This window comes from Scyliorhinus torazame, chromosome 1, assembly GCF_047496885.1.
Source record: "Scyliorhinus torazame isolate Kashiwa2021f chromosome 1, sScyTor2.1, whole genome shotgun sequence".
In the NCBI taxonomy this organism is placed as follows: Eukaryota; Metazoa; Chordata; class Chondrichthyes; order Carcharhiniformes; family Scyliorhinidae; genus Scyliorhinus; species Scyliorhinus torazame.
The window spans coordinates 224,853,862-224,871,652 of record NC_092707.1 but is presented as its reverse complement, the minus strand read 5'-3'; the positions used below and the strand labels follow the sequence as shown (position 1 = coordinate 224,871,652).

Below are 17,791 nucleotides of genomic sequence, written 5' to 3'. Positions count from 1 at the left end.
GAAGGGCACGCGGGGTGAAGGGCACGCGGGGTGAAGGGCACGCGGGGTGAAGGGCACGCGGGGTGAAGGGCACGCGGGGTGAAGGGCACGCGGGGTGAAGGGCACGCGGGGTGAAGGGCACGCGGGGTGAAGGGCACGCGGGGTGAAGGGCACGCGGGGTGAAGGGCACGCGGGGTGAAGGGCACGCGGGGTGAAGGGCACGCGGGGTGAAGGGCACGGGGGGTGAGGGAGTGAAGGGCACGGGGGGTGAGGGAGTGAAGGGCACGGGGGGTGAGGGAGTGAAGGGCACGGGGGGTGAGGGAGTGAAGGGCACGCGGGGTGAGGGAGTGAAGGGCACGCGGGGTGAGGGAGTGAAGGGCACGCGGGGTGAGGGAGTGAAGGGTACGCGGGGTGAGGGGGGAAGGGCACGCGGGGTGAGTGGGGGAAGGGCACGCGGGGTGAGAGGGGAAGGGCACGCGGGGTGAGAGGGGAAGGGCACGCGGGGTGAGAGGGGAAGGGCACGCGGGGTGAGAGGGGAAGGGCACGCGGGGTGAGGGGGGAAGGGCACGCGTGTGGGGAGGCGAAGGGCCCACGGGGTGGGGGGCGAAGGGCACACGGGGTGGGGGGGGCGAAGGGCACACGGGGTGGGGGGGCGGAGGGCACACGGGGTGTGGGGCGAAGGGCACACGGAGTGGGGGGGCGAAGGGCACACGGGGTGGGGGGGGCGGAGGGCACACGGGGTGGGGGGGCGGAGGGCACACGGGGTGGGGGGGCGGAGGGCACACGGGGTGGGGAAGGCGAAGGGCACACGGGGTGGGGGGGGCGAAGGGCACACGGGGTGGGGGGGCGAAGGGCACACGGGGTGGGGGGGCGAAGGGCACACGGGGTGGGGGGGCGAAGGGCACACGGGGTGGGGGGGCGAAGGGCACACGGGGTGGGGGGGCGAAGGGCACACGGGGTGGGGGGGCGAAGGGCACACGGGGTGGGGGGGCGAAGGGCACACGGGGTGGGGGGGCGAAGGGCACACGGGGTGGGGGGGCGAAGGGCACACGGGGTGGGGGGGCGAAGGGCACACGGGGTGAGGGGGGAAGGGCACGCGGGGTGAGTGGGGGAAGGGCACGCGGGGTGAGGGGGGAAGGGCACGCGGGGTGAGTGGGGGAAGGGCACGCGGGGTGAGAGGGGAAGGGCACGCGGGGTGAGAGGGGAAGGGCACGCGGGGTGAGAGGGGAAGGGCACGCGGGGTGAGAGGGGAAGGGCACGCGGGGTGAGGGGGGAAGGGCACGCGTGTGGGGAGGCGAAGGGCCCACGGGGTGGGGGGCGAAGGGCACACGGGGTGGGGGGGGCGAAGGGCACACGGGGTGGGGGGGCGGAGGGCACACGGGGTGTGGGGCGAAGGGCACACGGAGTGGGGGGGCGAAGGGCACACGGGGTGGGGGGGGCGGAGGGCACACGGGGTGGGGGGGCGGAGGGCACACGGGGTGGGGGGGCGGAGGGCACACGGGGTGGGGAAGGCGAAGGGCACACGGGGTGGGGGGGGCGAAGGGCACACGGGGTGGGGGGGCGAAGGGCACACGGGGTGGGGGGGCGAAGGGCACACGGGGTGGGGGGGCGAAGGGCACACGGGGTGGGGGGGCGAAGGGCACACGGGGTGGGGGGGCGAAGGGCACACGGGGTGGGGGGGCGAAGGGCACACGGGGTGGGGGGGCGAAGGGCACACGGGGTGGGGGGGCGAAGGGCACACGGGGTGGGGGGGCGAAGGGCACACGGGGTGGGGGGGCGAAGGGCACACGGGGTGGGGGGGGCGAAGGGCACACGGGGTGGGGGGCGAAGGGCACACGGGGTGGGGGGCGAAGGGCACACGGGGTGGGGGGCGAAGGGCACACGGGGTGGGGGGCGAAGGGCACACGGGGTGGGGGGCGAAGGGCACACGGGGTGGGGGGCGAAGGGCACACGGGGCGGGGGGCGAAGGGCACACGGGGCGGGGGGCGAAGGGCACACGGGGCGGGGGCGAAGAGCACACGGGGGGGGCGAAGGGCACACGGGGTGGGGGGCGAAGGGCACACGGGGTGGGGGGCGAAGGGCACACGGGGTGGGGGGCGAAGGGCACACGGGGTGGGGGGCGAAGGGCACACGGGGTGGGGGGGCGAAGGGCACACGGGGTGGGGGGGCAAAGGGCACACGGGGTGGGGGGCAAAGGGCACACAGGGTGGGGGGCAAAGGGCACACGGGGTGGGGGGGCGAAGGGCACACGGGGTGGGGGGGCGAAGGGCACACGGGGTGGGGGGGCGAAGGGCACACGGGGTGGGGGGGCGAAGGGCACACGGGGTGGGGGGGCGAAGGGCACACGGGGTGGGGGGGGCGAAGGGCACACGGGGTGGGGGGGGCGAAGGGCACACGGGGTGGGGGGGCGAAGGGCACACGGGGTGGGGGGCGAAGGGCACACGGGGTGGGGGGGGCGAAGGGCACACGGGGTGGGGGGGCGAAGGGCACACGGGGTGGGGGGGCGAAGGGCACACGGGGTGGGGGGGCGAAGGGCACACGGGGTGGGGGGGCGAAGGGCACACGGGGTGGGGGGGCGAAGGGCACACGGGGTGGGGGGGCGAAGGGCACACGGGGTGGGGGGGCGAAGGGCACACGGGGTGGGGGGGCGAAGGGCACACGGGGTGGGGGGGCGAAGGGCACACGGGGTGGGGGGGCGAAGGGCACACGGGGTGGGGGGGCGAAGGGCACACGGGGTGGGGGGGCGAAGGGCACACGGGGTGGGGGGGCGAAGGGCACACGGGGTGGGGGGGCGAAGGGCACACGGGGTGGGGGGGCGAAGGGCACACGGGGTGGGGGGCGAAGGGCACACGGGGTGGGGGGGCGAAGGGCACACGGGGTGGGGGGGCGAAGGGCACACGGGGTGGGGGGGCGAAGGGCACACGGGGTGGGGGGGCGAAGGGCACACGGGGTGGGGGGCGAAGGGCACACGGGGTGGGGGGCGAAGGGCACACGGGGTGGGGGGGCGAAGGGCACACGGGGTGGGGGGGCGAAGGGCACACGGGGTGGGGGGGCGAAGGGCACACGGGGTGGGGGGCGAAGGGCACACGGGGTGGGGGGGCGAAGGGCACACGGGGTGGGGGGGCGAAGGGCACACGGGGTGGGGGGAAGGGCACACGGGGTGGGGTGCAAAGGGCACACGGGGTGGGGGGGCAAAGGGCACACAGGGTGGGGGGGCGAAGGGCACACGGGGTGGGGGGCGAAGGGCACACGGGGTGGGGGGGCGAAGGGCACACGGGGTGGGGGGGCGAAGGGCACACGGGGTGGGGGGGAAGGGCACACGGGGTGGGGGTGCAAAGGGCACATGGGGTGGGGGGCAAAGGGCACACGGGGTGGGGGGCAAAGGGCACACGGGGTGGGGGGCAAAGGGCACACGGGGTGGGGGGGCAAAGGGCACACGGGGGTGGGGGGAGGGCACACAGGGGTGGGGGGAAGGCACAAAGGGTGGGGGAGGAGGGCACACAGGGGGGAGCCGCACGGGGGGGGGCAAGGGCACACGGGGTGGGGGGGCAAAGTGCACACGGGGTGGGGGGGGCAAAGGGCACATGGGGTGGGGGGGCAAAGGGCACACGGGGTGGGGGGCAAAGGGCACACGGGGGTGGGGGGAGGACACACAGGGGTGGGGGGAAGGCACACAGGGTGGGAGGAGGGCACACGGGGGGGAAAGGGCACACGGGGTGGGGGGGCAAAGGGCACACGGGGTGGGGGGCAAAGGGCACACGGGGTGGGGGGGCAAAGGGCACATGGGGTGGGGGGGCAAAGGGCACACGGGTTGGGGGGCAAAGGGCACACGGGGTGGGGGGGCGAAGGGCACACGGGGTGGGGGGGCGAAGGGCACACGGGGTGGGGGGGCGAAGGGCACATGGGGTGGGGGGCAAAGGGCACACGGGGTGGGGGGCGAAGGGCACACGGGGTGGGGGGGCGATGGGCACACGGGGTGGGGGGGGCGAAGGGCACACGGGGTGGGGGGGCGAAGGGCACATGGGGTGGGGGGGCGAAGGGCACACGGGTTGGGGGGCAAAGGGCACACGGGTTGGGGGGCAAAGGGCACACGGGGTGGGGGGGCAAAGGGCACACGGGGTGGGGGTGAGGGGCGCTTAATTCTACCCGGGCCGGGTGGCTGATCCGGGCAGAGAGGGGGAGCAGCCCCGCCGAGAGACCGGTGTGTTTGGGGCGGGGGAGCTGCGGGGCCGCGCCCGGGACAAACCCAACACAATTCTGCACCGAGGCTTCGCTCACCACAAACTGCAGCCCGAGCTCCCCAGGCAGCCTCCCCGCTCCAAACCCCGCCTCGCACAGCCCGCTGCAGCGTCACCGCGTCAAACAAACCCCGCCAACAGCGTGCTTCCCCCGGGGAGTGAGGGAGGGGCACTCACCCCGTAAACCTTCACACTGAGAGCCCCACCCAGGGAACTTGTTGCCGCATTGCGCATGCGCATAGTTTTGCGCGTGCGTGTCGATGATCGTACGCGCATGCGCAATACGGCCGACTATTATGGGGGTCCATTTTAAAGGGAGCTTGCAGCCGGCGTTATTAGAATCCGGCTGGGGCGCGGGGATTTGCGCGATCGCGCCCCCCGCGGACACCCGCCCGCCAGTCGCGCCCCCGAGTTTGAAGAACACTCTAGAAGAATCTATCAAAGACAATCACCTCAGAGAATTGTGACCCATTCATGAAACATCCAGGCTTGATCTGAGTATTCAACCGGGTGGAGAAGAAAATGGACTCCCCCTGGGTAAGGAGTCCAGTCTAATCATGTTTAAATCCTGGATGTGGAATCGACTTGTTCAGACCAGGTCTGCCATAGCTGGTCCATTGGTGAGAGGGGAATCATGTGAAAGCAAACTGACGCTCTGGTGTTTTTGAGAAACTGCCTTTCCCAAGACAAGGGGGTAGAAGAAGGCGAGAACACAAGAAGCAGGACCCTGAGTGCATACTCTCTCGCGCTCTTTCTCACTCTCCATTCGGCCAGCAAACCTGAGCCCTGTCTGTTGTTTGACCATCCACTGCAGGCAGGGTTTCAAGAATCAACGCAGCAGTTGCTGGTTCCCGAGGATCCGTCCCATCAACGGGAACGGTTCAACGGAAACATTTCATGGTTTGGGCGCGTTTGGCGGGTCATGAGCGAGATCAACATCTTTAAACTTGTCACTGAATCCGGAGCGACCACGTAGCCCAGCCTGAAACCATCCGAGTCATCAGTCTACACTAGATGCTGAGGCGTATTCTTTCCACATGAAGCAGACAAAACGCATGCATATGTTAGCTTCAATGGCTAGTTGTTGTCCCTCGAACGGGTAGCTTTCGCTTGACGGGCACCACTCTGCATTGAGCATAGCTAACTCGGCAGCACGGTAGCACAGTGGTTAGCACATTTGCTTCACAGCTCCAGGTTCAATTACGTGCTTGGGTCACTGTCTGTGCAGAGTCTGCACGTTCTCCCCGTGTCTGCGTGGGTTTCCTCCGCGTGCTCCAGTTTCCTCCCACAGTCCAAAGATGTGCAGTTTAGGTGGATTGGTCATGCTAAATTGCCCTTAGTGTCCAAAAAGGTTAGGTGGCGCTACTGGGTTACGGGGATAGGGGCTTAAGTACGGTGTTCTTTCCAAAGGCCGGTGCAGACCTGATGGGCCGAATGGCCTTCTGCACTGTAAATTCTATGATTTTATGATTCTATGAACTCGGACACTCTGCTACACCAAAAGGATTTACAAGTTGATAATTAACCTGTTTGGCAAATTCCATAGCCATCATGGCTTTTCGTAAAAGTCCATTTCAAGGCTTTTGTAAACCACACACTATTTCAAGCATCCGTCCACTTGCCTACATATCTACAATTGGTGTATCAGATTTTATTTATCGCTGTTGCTTAATTTTTATGCATTTCTAAGCTCCAAGCCACCTACTTTCTCCAACAGATTCTCCAAGGCGGCCTTCAGGACCCGCGACAACGCAGAATCGCCGAGCAGAAACTTATAGCCAAGTTCCGCACACATGAGTGCGGCCTCAACCGGGACCTGGGATTCATGTCACATTACATTCATCCCCCACCATCTGGCCTGCGAAATCCTACCAACTGTCCTGGCTTGAGACAATTCACACCTCTTTAACCTGGGGTTACCCCATCTCTGGATCTGTAAAGATTTAATCACCTGCTAATGCTCGCATTCCTAGCATTGTTTGGCATCTTGGAATTTGTCTATATATGTGTTTCTGGAACATACCTCTTCATTCACCTGAGGAAGGAGCAGCGCTCCGAAAGCTAGTGACATCGAAACAAACCTGTTGGACTTTAACCTGGTGTTGTAAGACTTCGTACTGTACCTACTTTCAAGGTCAAGAAGTTCAAAATGCATGGGGCAGGATTCTCTGTCAGCTGATGGAGGAATCAGGAAACGCGATTGGGCAGAGAATCGGTTCCGACAGTCACCTGACCATGGTCTTGACAGCGCATGGTGTGTCTGCAACGCCACCTGCTGGTTGGAGGTAGTACACCATCCATCTATGATATTGCCCATAGGCATATCACCACACCACTGCCTCCCCTTTAGTAATTGTGTTAGTAATCTCCTCAAAAACTCCAACAGCTTTATTAAACATGGTTCCCATTCATAAATTCATGCTGACTGTGCCAAATCAGATCATTTATAACAGATTCTAGCATTTTCCCTACCACTGATATAAGTGTAATAGGTCTGTAGTTCCCCGTTTCTCTCCCTCCCTTCTTAAATAATGGAGTGATATTTGCTACCTTCTAATCTGCAGGAACCATTACAGAATCTATTGCATTTCAGAAAATGATCACCAATGCAACTTCTATCCCCATAGCAACCTCTTTCATCACACTGGGATGTAGATGATTCGTGATGTCCCAAAGTGCTTTCAGCCAATTAATTATTTTTAAACTGTAGTCACTGTTTTAAACTAGGAAATGTACCAGCCAATTTGTGCACAGCAAGATCCCAATTAATGACCAGTTAATCTGTTTTAGGTGTCAGTCAGGGTGAACTTTAGCCAGAATATCAGGCTGTTCCTCAAAAAGTGTCTTACAATCTTTTATACCCTGCTGAAGGGGCCTTGGTTTGCTGGCTCATCTCAAAGAAGCACTACCCTCAATACTGCTCCCTCACTGTTGCACTGAACAACAGCTGAGATTCTGCACCCAAGACTCAGGATTGGAACTTGAACCCATGAACCTCTGACTCTGAGCCACAGCAGACACTGTGGGGTGAATTGTCTGTCCTTACTGGAGGTGGAAATAGGGACGGACAGGACGTGGAAATACAGGCGCCAGCGGATGTTCTGAGCTGCCACCATATTCTGAGATTGGGTCCTCTGCCTTGGACTCTCGGCATGGGATCTGGTTCCTAGACAGACTATTGACATACTCTTGATAATTATTCAACACTCGTTTGTTAGTACTACATGGAGACTGGTTACAGAGTAGGATCTAGCTCTTTGGCATGATTCCAACCCCTCTACTAACAGTCTAACATATGACTGACTAGTGTCAGCGACACACCATCATTTATGCCATATATTAGCATATCCCATCTGTTGACCCTTTATAATACAACCAGCATACCAGTCTCTCAAAATAATTCCTGGCCCTGTCCATTTTTACAAAGGTGATTCAGGACCAGTAGAGCTACCTACCCCCATGACAATTGTAGTCACTTGGGCTTATTAACAAAGAACAAAGAAAAGTACAGCGCAGGAACAGGCCCTTTGGCCCTCCAAGCCTGTGCCGACCATGCTGCCCGCCTAAACTAAAATCTTCTACACTTCCTGGGTCCGTATCCCTCTATTCCCATCCTATTCAAGTATTTGTCAAGATGCCCCTTAAATGTCACTATCGTCCCTGCTTCCACCACCTCCTCCGGTAGCGAGTTCCAGGCACTCACAGCTCACAACCCTCTGTGTAAAAAAACCTGCCTCGCACATCTCCTCTAAACCTTGCCCCTCACACCTTAAACCTATACCCCCTAGTAATTGACCCCTCTACCCTGGGAAAAAGCCTCTGACTATCCACTCTGTATATGCCCCTCATAATTTTGTAGACCTCTATCAGGTCGCCCCTCAACCTCCATCGTTCCAGTGAGAACAAACCGAGTTTATTCAACCGCTCCTCATACCTATTGCCCTCCATACCAGGCAACATCCTGGTAAATCTCTTCTGCACCCTCTCTAAAGCCTCCACATCTTTCTGGTAGTGTGGCGACCAGAATTGAACACTATACTCTTAAGTGTGGCCTAAAACTAAGGTTCTGTACAGCTGCAACGTGACTTGCCAATTCTTATACTCAATGCCCCGGCCAATGAAGGCAAGTATGCCGTATGCCTTCTTGACTACCTTCTCCACCTGTGTTGCCCCTTTTAGTGACCTGTGGATCTGTACACCTAGATCTCTCTGACTGTCAATACTCTTGAGGGTTGTACCATTCACTGTATATTCCCAACTGCATTAGATCTTCCAAAATGCATTACCTCACAATTGTCCAGATTAAACTTCATCTGCCATCTCTCCGCCCAAGTTTCCAAACAATCTAAATCCTGCTGTATCCTCTGACAGTCCTCATCGCTATCCGCAATTCCACCAACCTTTGTGTCGTCTGCAAACTTACTAATCAGACCAGTTACATTTTCCTCCAAATCATTTATATATACTACGAACAGCAAAGGTCCCAGCACTGATCCCTGCGGAACTAGTCACAGCCCTCCAATCAGAAAAGCACCCTTCCATTGCTACTCTCTGCCTTCTATGACGTAGCCAGTTCTGTATCCATCTTGCCAGCTCACCCCTGATCCGTGTGACTTCACCTTTTGTACCAGTCTGCCATGAGAGCCCTTGTCAAAGGCCTTACTGAAGTCCATATAGACAACATCCACTGCCCTACCTGCATCAATCATCTTTGTGACCTCTTCGAAAAACTCTCAAGTTAGTGAGACACGACCTCCCCTTCACATAACCATGCTGCCTCTCGCTAATACGTCCATTTGCTTCCAAATGGGAATAGATCCTGTCTCGAAGAATTCTCTCCAGTAATTTCCCTACCACTGACGTAAGGCTCACCGGCCTGTAGTTCCCTGGATTATCCTTGCTACCCTTAAACAAAGGAACAACATTGGCTATTCTCCAGTCCTCCGGGACATCACCTGAAGACAGTGAGGATCCAAAGATTTCTGATCAAGGCCTCAGCAATTTCCTCTCTAGCCTCCTTCAGTAATCTGGGGTAGATCCCATCAGGACCTGGGGACCTATTTACCGTAATATTTTTCAAGACGCCCAACACCTCGTCTTTTTGGATCTCAATGTGACCCAGGCTATCTACACACCCTTCTCCAGACTCAACATCCACCAACTCCTTATCCTTGGTGAATACTGATGCAAAGTATTCATTTTGTACCTCACCCATTTCCTCTGGCTCCACACATAGATTCCCTTGCCTATCCTTCAGTGGGCCAACCCTTTCCCTGGCTACCCTCTTGCTTTTTATGTACGTGTAAAAAGTCTTGGGATTTTCCTTAACCCTATTTGCCAATGACTTTTCGTGACCCCTTATAGCCCTCCTGACTCCTTGCTTAAGCTCCTTCCTACTTTCCTTATATTCCACAAAGGCTTTGTCTGTTCCCAGCCTTTTAGCCCTGACAAATGCCTCCTTTTTCTTTTGACGAGGCCTACAATATCTCTCGTTATCCAAGGTTCCCGAAATTTGCCATATTTATCCTTCTTCCGCACAGGAACATGCCGGTCCTGAATTCCTTTCAACTGACATTTGAAAGCCTCCCACATGTCAGATGTTGATTTACCCTCAAACATCCGCCCCCAATCTAGGTTCTTCAGTTCCCACCTAATATTGTTATAATTAGCCTTCCCCCAATTTAGCACATTCACCCTAGGACCACTCTTATCCTTGTCCACCAACCCTTTAAAACTTACTGAATTGTGGTCACTGTTCCCGAAATGTTCCCCTACTGAAACTTCTACCATCTGGCCGGGCTCATTCCCCAATACCAGGTCCAGTATTAAGTGCCTAATTAAGGCCAATGAAAGGAGATTTACTGGTATTTTCCAGTCAGTTTCCAGCAGTGACGGGGGCCACAGTTTAGACATTGGCAGGCCAGAAAGGGTGTGGGTGTAGTCACAAGCTGCCCTGTAGAGGGAGTCCCTCCCCTGCCCCGTCCCTCCATGCCCTCCGGTGTCAAAGGTCATCTGGCTGCTGAATCTATCTTTTACTTAAAGATATTTTTTTAAATTGAAGAAAGTGCACCTCCATGTTGAAGCACCATTCCTGTTACATACACTACAGCTTGCTGCTCCTCTGAAGCTGGAAGATTTCTGATTGGCCTTCCAGTTTCAAGAGCCCACCATTGGATGGAAAATGTCCATGCTGATTGGGAGGTGTTCCTCTGAAAATCTCAATGAGCGACCATTACACCCCAAGGCCCGATTCAGGAATTGGTAATAGTTCCAACTTCTGCTTTCTACCTCCGGGGGGAATATCCAATGCCCGCAGAATTTTCTTGTATTCAGTGTAACATGTTGCAGGATTAGAATGATAATGGAAAGAACATCGACAAAGCTCTCCTAATGGCTCAGCAAAGTAAACACATCTTATAAGACCATAAGACATAGGAGCAAAATTAGACCATTCGGCCCATCGAGTCTGCTCCGCCATTCAATCATGGCTGATATGTTTCTCATCCCCATTCTCCTGCCTTCTCCCCACAACCCCTGATCCCCTTATTAATCAAGAACCTAACTATCTCTGTCTTCCTGTACACCAGTGAACCATACAGGCTGAAAGGTCTTGAATGTTATCCCTGATCTGCCCGAATCATCTGATAACAAGGGCAGTTGCAGCTGTGATATAACCATTGCCTTTCCCCCATCCCCCTCTCTTGAGTAGCGTAACAGTTAATTTTGCAACATTGGCTTTGTTTCGATCATTCTGCCAATAAGTGATATGCACAATGAAGCAGTTTCCATGTATGAGTTACATAAAATCATCCAATAGGTGCTCAGTGGACAACAATCGACTTCCACTGACAGCCTTCCTTAGGTTTGCCAACTCTGGCTGGAGGTTTGATTCTGTGGCATTCTAACCATGTGACATTGAATCACACGATGCCTAAACTTTAGGACCCCTGTAGTTAGGGGCAGCATGGTGGCTCAGTGCTTAGCACAGTGGTTAGCACTGTTACCTCACAGCTCCAGGGTCCCAAGTTCAATTCCGGCCTTGGGTGACTGTGCGGACTCTGCACGTTCTCCCCGTGTCTGCGTGGGTTTCCTCCGGGTGCCCCGGGTTCCTCCAACAGTCAAAAAAAGTGCAGGTTAGGTGAGGTTACGGTGATTGGGTGGGGGAGTGGACCCAGGTGGGGTGCTCTTGGTGGAGTCGGTGCAGACTCGATGGGCCGAATGGCCTCGTTCTGCACGATAGGGATTCTATGGAGTGTCTTTGCTTTTAGTTTCTCACCAGCAACTGTTGTGTTTCAAGTTCCAAGAATCAAAAGGGCAGTTGTAGCAGCTGAAGAGGGAAAGCCATGGGCAGAGAAGAAGCTGATGCCATTCAATTACTGTCAGAGCAAAATGCAGCCCATAATGTAAATAATCAGGAATCGGAGGCTTTGGGGGTAGATTAGTCACATGTGAAATGAATTTTGGGAAGTGTATGTGAAATTATACATGTCAGTATTAGCAATGTGCAATATTTGTGCCCATTTCAGTTATGTCAATTATTGCTTCAGTAATTTTACTGAATTGCAGTGGTATGTGAACTCCTGACACATGAGTATAGATGAGTTACCATTGCAATGCCCATGTACATCACAACATGAGATTTATTGGGGAATTGAAAAGTCAGGCTACCTGAGTTAGTTCATGGGCTTATTTAGGATCACGCAGAATTCTTCAAAACCCTGAAATTATGACATTTGCCATATTGGGGCTGCATCTGGCTGTTGAACAGACAGACCAGAACGACCCAGAAACAGAATAGAACATAGAGCATTACAGTGCAGTACAGGCCCTTTGGCCCTTGATGTTGCGCCGACCTGTGAAACCACTCTAAAGCCCATCTACACTGTTCCCTTATCGTCCATATGTCTATCCAATGACCATTTGAATGCCCTTAGTGTTGGCGAGTCCACTACTGTTGCAGGCAGGGCTTTCCGCACCCTTACTACTCTCTGAGTAAAGAACCTACCTCTGACATCTGTCTTATATCTATCTCCTCTCAATTTAAAGGTATGTCCCCTCGTGCTAGACATCACCATCCGAGGAAGAAGGCTCTCACTGTCCACCCTATCCAATCCTCTGATCATCTTGTATGCCTCAATTAAGTCACCTCTTAACCTTATCTCTCATGAAAACAGCCTCAAGTCCCTCAGCCTTTCCTCATAAGATCTTCCCTCCATACCAGGCAACATTCTGGTAAATCTCCTCTGCACCCTTTCCAATGCTTCCACATCCTTCCTATAATGCGGCGACCAGAATTGCACGCAATACTCCAAATGCAGCCGCACCAGAGTTTTGTACAGCTGCAACATGACCTCATGGCTCCGAACCTCAATCCTTCTACCAATAAAAGCTAACATACCGTACGCCTTCTTAACAACTCTCTCAACCTGGGTGGCAACTTTCAGGAATCTATGTACATGGACACCAAGATCTCTCTGCTCATCCACACTGCCAAGAATCTTCCCATTAGCCCAGTACTCTGTCTTCCTGTTATTCCTTCCAAAATGAATCACCTCACACTTTTCTGCATTAAACTCCATTTGCCACCTCTCAGCCCAGCGCTGCAGCTTATCTATGTCCCTCTGTAACTTGTAATATCCGTCCGCACTGTCCACAACTCCACCGACCTTAGTGTCATCTGCAAATTTACTCACTCTTCCTTCTACGCCCTCCTCCAGGTCATTCCTCCAGGAATGAATAGTCGATGGCTTTTTGTCAAAATAGATGTTTAGAAATGACTGTTTTGCATTTCTGGGTACTACATGAAAGTAAACAATGTTATTTTGCAAAGGTTGTGTCCTCCACCAGAAATAAACTAAAACAAAGAGCGAAATGCAATAAAATATTGCCACTTCTATATTATTCCCGTACCAGCCTCCCTGAACAGGTGCCGGAATGTGGCGACTAGGGGTTTTTCACAGTAACTTCATTGAAGCCTACTTGTGACAATAAACAATTTTCATTTCATATTAACTTCGCGTCAACTTTAGGAATGGTTTGGAAAGTCTATTTTAGCAAACCAGTCCAATGTTGCACCATTTTATAAGAGAGGAGTTTGTGCTGGGGTGGACTGTGAAAATATTTCTCATTTCAACAGGAGAGTTTATTCCCATGGGCAAGGGCAGCATGGCGGCGCAGTGGTTAGCACTGCTGCCTCACGGCGCCGAGGTCCTGGGTTCGATCCCAGCCCCGAGTCACAGTCCATGTGGGGTTTATACATTCTCTCCATGTCTGTGTGGGTCTCACCACCACAACCCAAAGGTGTGCAGGGTAGGTGGATTGGCCATGCTAAATTGCCCCATAATGGGGAAAAAACGAATTGAGTAGTCTAAATTCGTAACAAAAAATAAATAAATACCAGGGTCCAACCATTCCAAGGAGTCGGATATGACCCAGCAACAAAACTACTGTTCAGTCAACTCTTTTAAATTGGAGTGCCTTATGACCTTTTAAAATTGCTTCTCAGGTTCAAACATCACTGGCAAGGCTACTATTTATTGGCCATCCCTCGTTCAAAATCTCTGGAGAAGGTGAGAGTGGATATTTTATCTGCTGCAATCCATGCAGTGATGCGGCTTCCACGCTGAAAGAATTCCAGGATACTGACTGGGTGGCGATGAAATGATGTGGAAATAGATCCCAGCAACGCTGTGTCACTTGAAGGGGACCTAGCTTCTTGAAACAAAAAAATGCCTGCATTCCCCTTATGAGACCTGACACCAACTTCACGAAATTGGGACTTACAAGTTCTCTTGTGAGAGTGATACTGGAAATTCAGCATTCCCAGGGGGAAGCTGTGCTCCCACGGGGTAGCTGTGTTCCCAGGGGGAAATGTTGTGTTCCCAGGGGGAAGCTGTGCTCCCACAGGGTAGCTGTGTTCCCAAGGGGAAGCTGTGTTCCCAGGGGGACATGCTGTGTTCCCAGGGGGACATGCTGTGTTCCCAGGAGGAAGCTGTGTTCCCAGGGGGAAGCTGTGTTCCCAGGGGGAAATGCTGTGTTTCCAGGGGGAAATGCTGTGTTCCCAGGGGGAAATGCTGTGTTTCCAGGGAGAAATGCTGTGTTTCCAGGGGGAAATGCTGTGTTTCCAGGGGGAAATGCTGTGTTCCCAGGGGGAAATGCTGTGTTCCCAGGGGGAAATGCTGTGTTCCCAGGGGGTAGCTGTGTTCCCAGGAGGATGCTGTGTTCCCAGGGCGAAATGCTGTGTTGCCGGAGGAATGTTATGTTCCCAGGGGGATGTTGGGCTCCCAGAAAATACATGTCTGAAAATCTTCAGAAGTAGTTTCATGAAATTAAGCCTGTGATTGATTATAAATTTTCCTTTTAATATCTACTTCCATTATTATCTTATGATTAATGATTCATTGTCTTTTGAGGCTTTAGGTCATGGTTAATATTGAAGGATCACAGGGGATGTTTTTGTTGAGCAGCAGTCATTTCTACTGTAGTAGTTTCACATCACCACTCTGCCACATGCTCCAGTCGGTATAGTTCCAGTGACCACAATTGGGGTTGCCTATTTTGTAGCTGATTTGAATTTACACTCCCGCTAATTCAAAATCAATGCATCATAGTATGATAATCAGTTGGTGCCGTACTAGATTTCTACTACTAGATATCTATTATGTATTACAAAACTGACGATTGAGTAATTGCTCGATGTGCTGGAGTCATCAACTGACAGACTGTACTACCCTTGCTTTTCACTGGATCAACAGGCTGTCCTCATCTAAAGTGTAATGTTAGCTAGCTCAATTTAAATGAGTTCATTCAATGGCAGTAAGGCGCTAGTAAAAGTCTGCTTATTCAAAGGTTAATCCGTCAAATAAGGCAAAGTGCTTGAAAAATCAAATAAAAACCTGGGGCGGGATTCTCCGAGCCTCCGCGCCGAAATCGCGGTCCCCGGAAAATCATCACGAATCAGTCCGCGGCCTCCCTGGTTGCGGGGGGGGGGGATCTTTCCCAAAGGGGGGCCTCATAGACGGCCAGGCAGCAATCAGGCGGCACCGATCAGCGGGCACACGCGATCTCAGGGGGACTTACATTGCTCCATGGTGTGAGTCCGCCATGTCCCCCTATTATTAGTTATCAAAGTATTGTACTGTATAATTTAATTAGTTATCTCTACAATTGTTTCTTTATTTTACTAGTTGAGTATTAAGTAAAATAACTCACAATATTTATTTATATTACTCAATAAATTAGTTTATCTTTACAAGAAGACTCATTTCAACAACTCGACTGGTTCAAAAGAGTAATAGATAGCAGTGGGACCTGGGTGTCCTTGTGCACCATTCGCTGAAGGTAAGCATGCAGGTACAGCAGGTGGTAAAGAAGGCTAATGGTATGTTGGCCTTCATTGCGAGAGGTTTCAGCGAAAACAGCGCAGGAGCAGAGAGAGCCGGGACAGCAAAAACAGCGCCGGAGGAGAGAGCCGGGAGATTTAAAAAGCGCGGGGGGAGAGAGCCGGGACAGTGCTGGGAGAGGTGAGTGCACAAAAGGTGTGGCAGGAGTGCCTTTAGTCACGGAGTGCTGATTGGAACAGAGTGCACCTGAGTTTAGGTGAGTGACTGAGTTCGGGTGAGTGGCCAGAGAGGGCTGTGTTTTTGTTGGTGTTCGGGTTTATCCTTGAGGTTATATATTTTTTTTTAAATATTTAAATTAATTAACTAGTTGAATATGGCTGGACAGGTGATGTGCTGTTGCTGTATGATGATGGAATTGGTGAATCCCATTGAGACCATCAGTGACCACATCTGCAGCAAGTGTTGGCTGCTCGAGGAATTTCGGCTCAGAATTGATGAGCTGGAGACCGAGCTGCACACACTGCAGCACATCAGGGAGGGGGAACATTACCTGGACGCTTTGTTTCAGGAGGCAGTCACACCCGGTAGAATAAGTTCTGTTAATTCGGACAGTGGTCAGGGACAGAGTGGTGTGACTGCAAGGGAGGCAGGTAGGGGGATCCTGAGTTTAGGAGCCTCAGCCCTTGACCTTGTCCAACAGGTATGAGGTACTTGCTCCCTGTGTGGATGAGGAAGAGGGCTGTCGGGAGGATGCGTTGACTGACCACTGCACCGTGGTACAGGAAGCCATTCAAGAGGGGGGAGCAAAAAGACAAGTGGTAGTTGTAGGGGATTCTATAATTAGGGGGATTGATGGCATCCTTTGTAAGCCAGATCGAGAGGCCCGCATGGTATGTTGCCTGCCCGGTGCCAGGGTGAGGGACATCTCTGATCGGCTTGAAAGGATTTTGGAGAGGGAGGGGGAGGATCCAGTTGTTGTGGTCCACGTTGGGACTAACAACATAGGTAAGACTAGGGAAGAGGACCTGTTTGGGGATTATCAAACACTAGGGACTAAATTAAAGAGCAGGTCCTCCAGGGTTATAATCTCTGGATTACTACCCGAGCCACGTGCCAATTGGCATAGGGTTGAGAAAATTAGAGAAGTGGCTAAAGGAGTAGTGCGGGAAAGAGGGATTCCATTTCATGGGGCATTGGCATCAGTACTGGGGCAGGAGGGACCTGTACCGTTGGGACAGTCTTCACCTGAACCATTCTGGGACCAGTGTTCTAGCGAATAGGATAAATAGGTTGGTCACAAGGACTTTAAACTAGCAAGTTGGGGGGAATGGGAGTGTAAAGCTATGGACAGTATAATGGTTAATGGAGATCAAGGCAGCAGGTTATTATGTAGAGATATGGGTTCAAAGACGAGGAAAATTAGGAGAAAGGGTAAGAGGAAAAATAAATTGCGAAAAGTTACTGATCAACGTGTTAGGATTCATAACAAAGACATTAAAAAACAGCATAAGTGTACTTTACCTGAATGCTCGTAGTATACGAAATAAGGTAAATGAGTTGATGGCGCAAATCATCGTGAATGACTATGATTTAGTGGCCATTTCTGAAACATGGTTAAAAGATGGTCACGACTGGGAGTTAAATATCCAAGGGTATCAGACTATACGAAAGGATAGAATGGACGGTAAGGGCGGTGGTGTAGCTTTGTTGTTTAAGGATGGCATCCGGGCAATAGTAAGGGATGATATTGGTGCTATGGAGGTCAAGGTTGAATCTATTTGGGTGGAAATCAGGAATAGTGAGGCGGAAAGGTGACTGATAGGAGTAGTCTATTGGCCACCAAATAGTAACAGGATGGTAGGGCAGGCAATAAGCAAAGAAATACCGGATGCATGTAAAAATGGTACAGCGGTTATCATGGGAGATTTTAATCTGCATATCGATTGGTTTAACCAGGCTGGTAAAGGCAGCCTTGAGGAGTAGTTTATAGAATGTGCCCGGGATAATTTCCTGGAACAGTATGTAATGGAACCTACAAGGGAACAAGCGGTCCTAGATCTGGTCCTGTGTAATGAGGCCGGATTGATTAATGATCTCATAGTTCGGGATCCTCTTGGAAGGAGCGACCACAATATGGTGGAATTTAAAATACAGTTGGAGGATGACAAGGTAAAATCAAACACTAGTGTTTTGTGCTTAAACAAAGGCGATTACAATGGGATGAGAGAAGAA

The 17,791-nt window shown here is 53.7% G+C and overlaps 1 protein-coding gene across 3 annotated transcripts in view; it reads left to right on the top strand.

Moving 5' to 3' along the window:
- The window catches only part of LOC140419138 (5-hydroxytryptamine receptor 1E), a 265,809-nt gene that overhangs the window by 142,369 nt on the left and 105,649 nt on the right, over positions 1 to 17,791 (top strand). The window contains exons 1-3 of one of the 3 annotated variants that reach the window (XR_011945565.1): positions 4,516 to 4,754; positions 5,935 to 6,502; positions 13,723 to 15,349. The exons of 1 other annotated variant lie outside the window; for it this stretch is intronic. The gene's annotated coding sequence lies outside the window, so the exon portion shown is untranslated. Of the gene's footprint in view, positions 1 to 4,515; positions 4,755 to 5,934; positions 6,503 to 13,722; positions 15,350 to 17,791 lie in introns of those variants that run through there. One more of the 3 variants, XM_072502906.1, reaches the window with a different exon arrangement.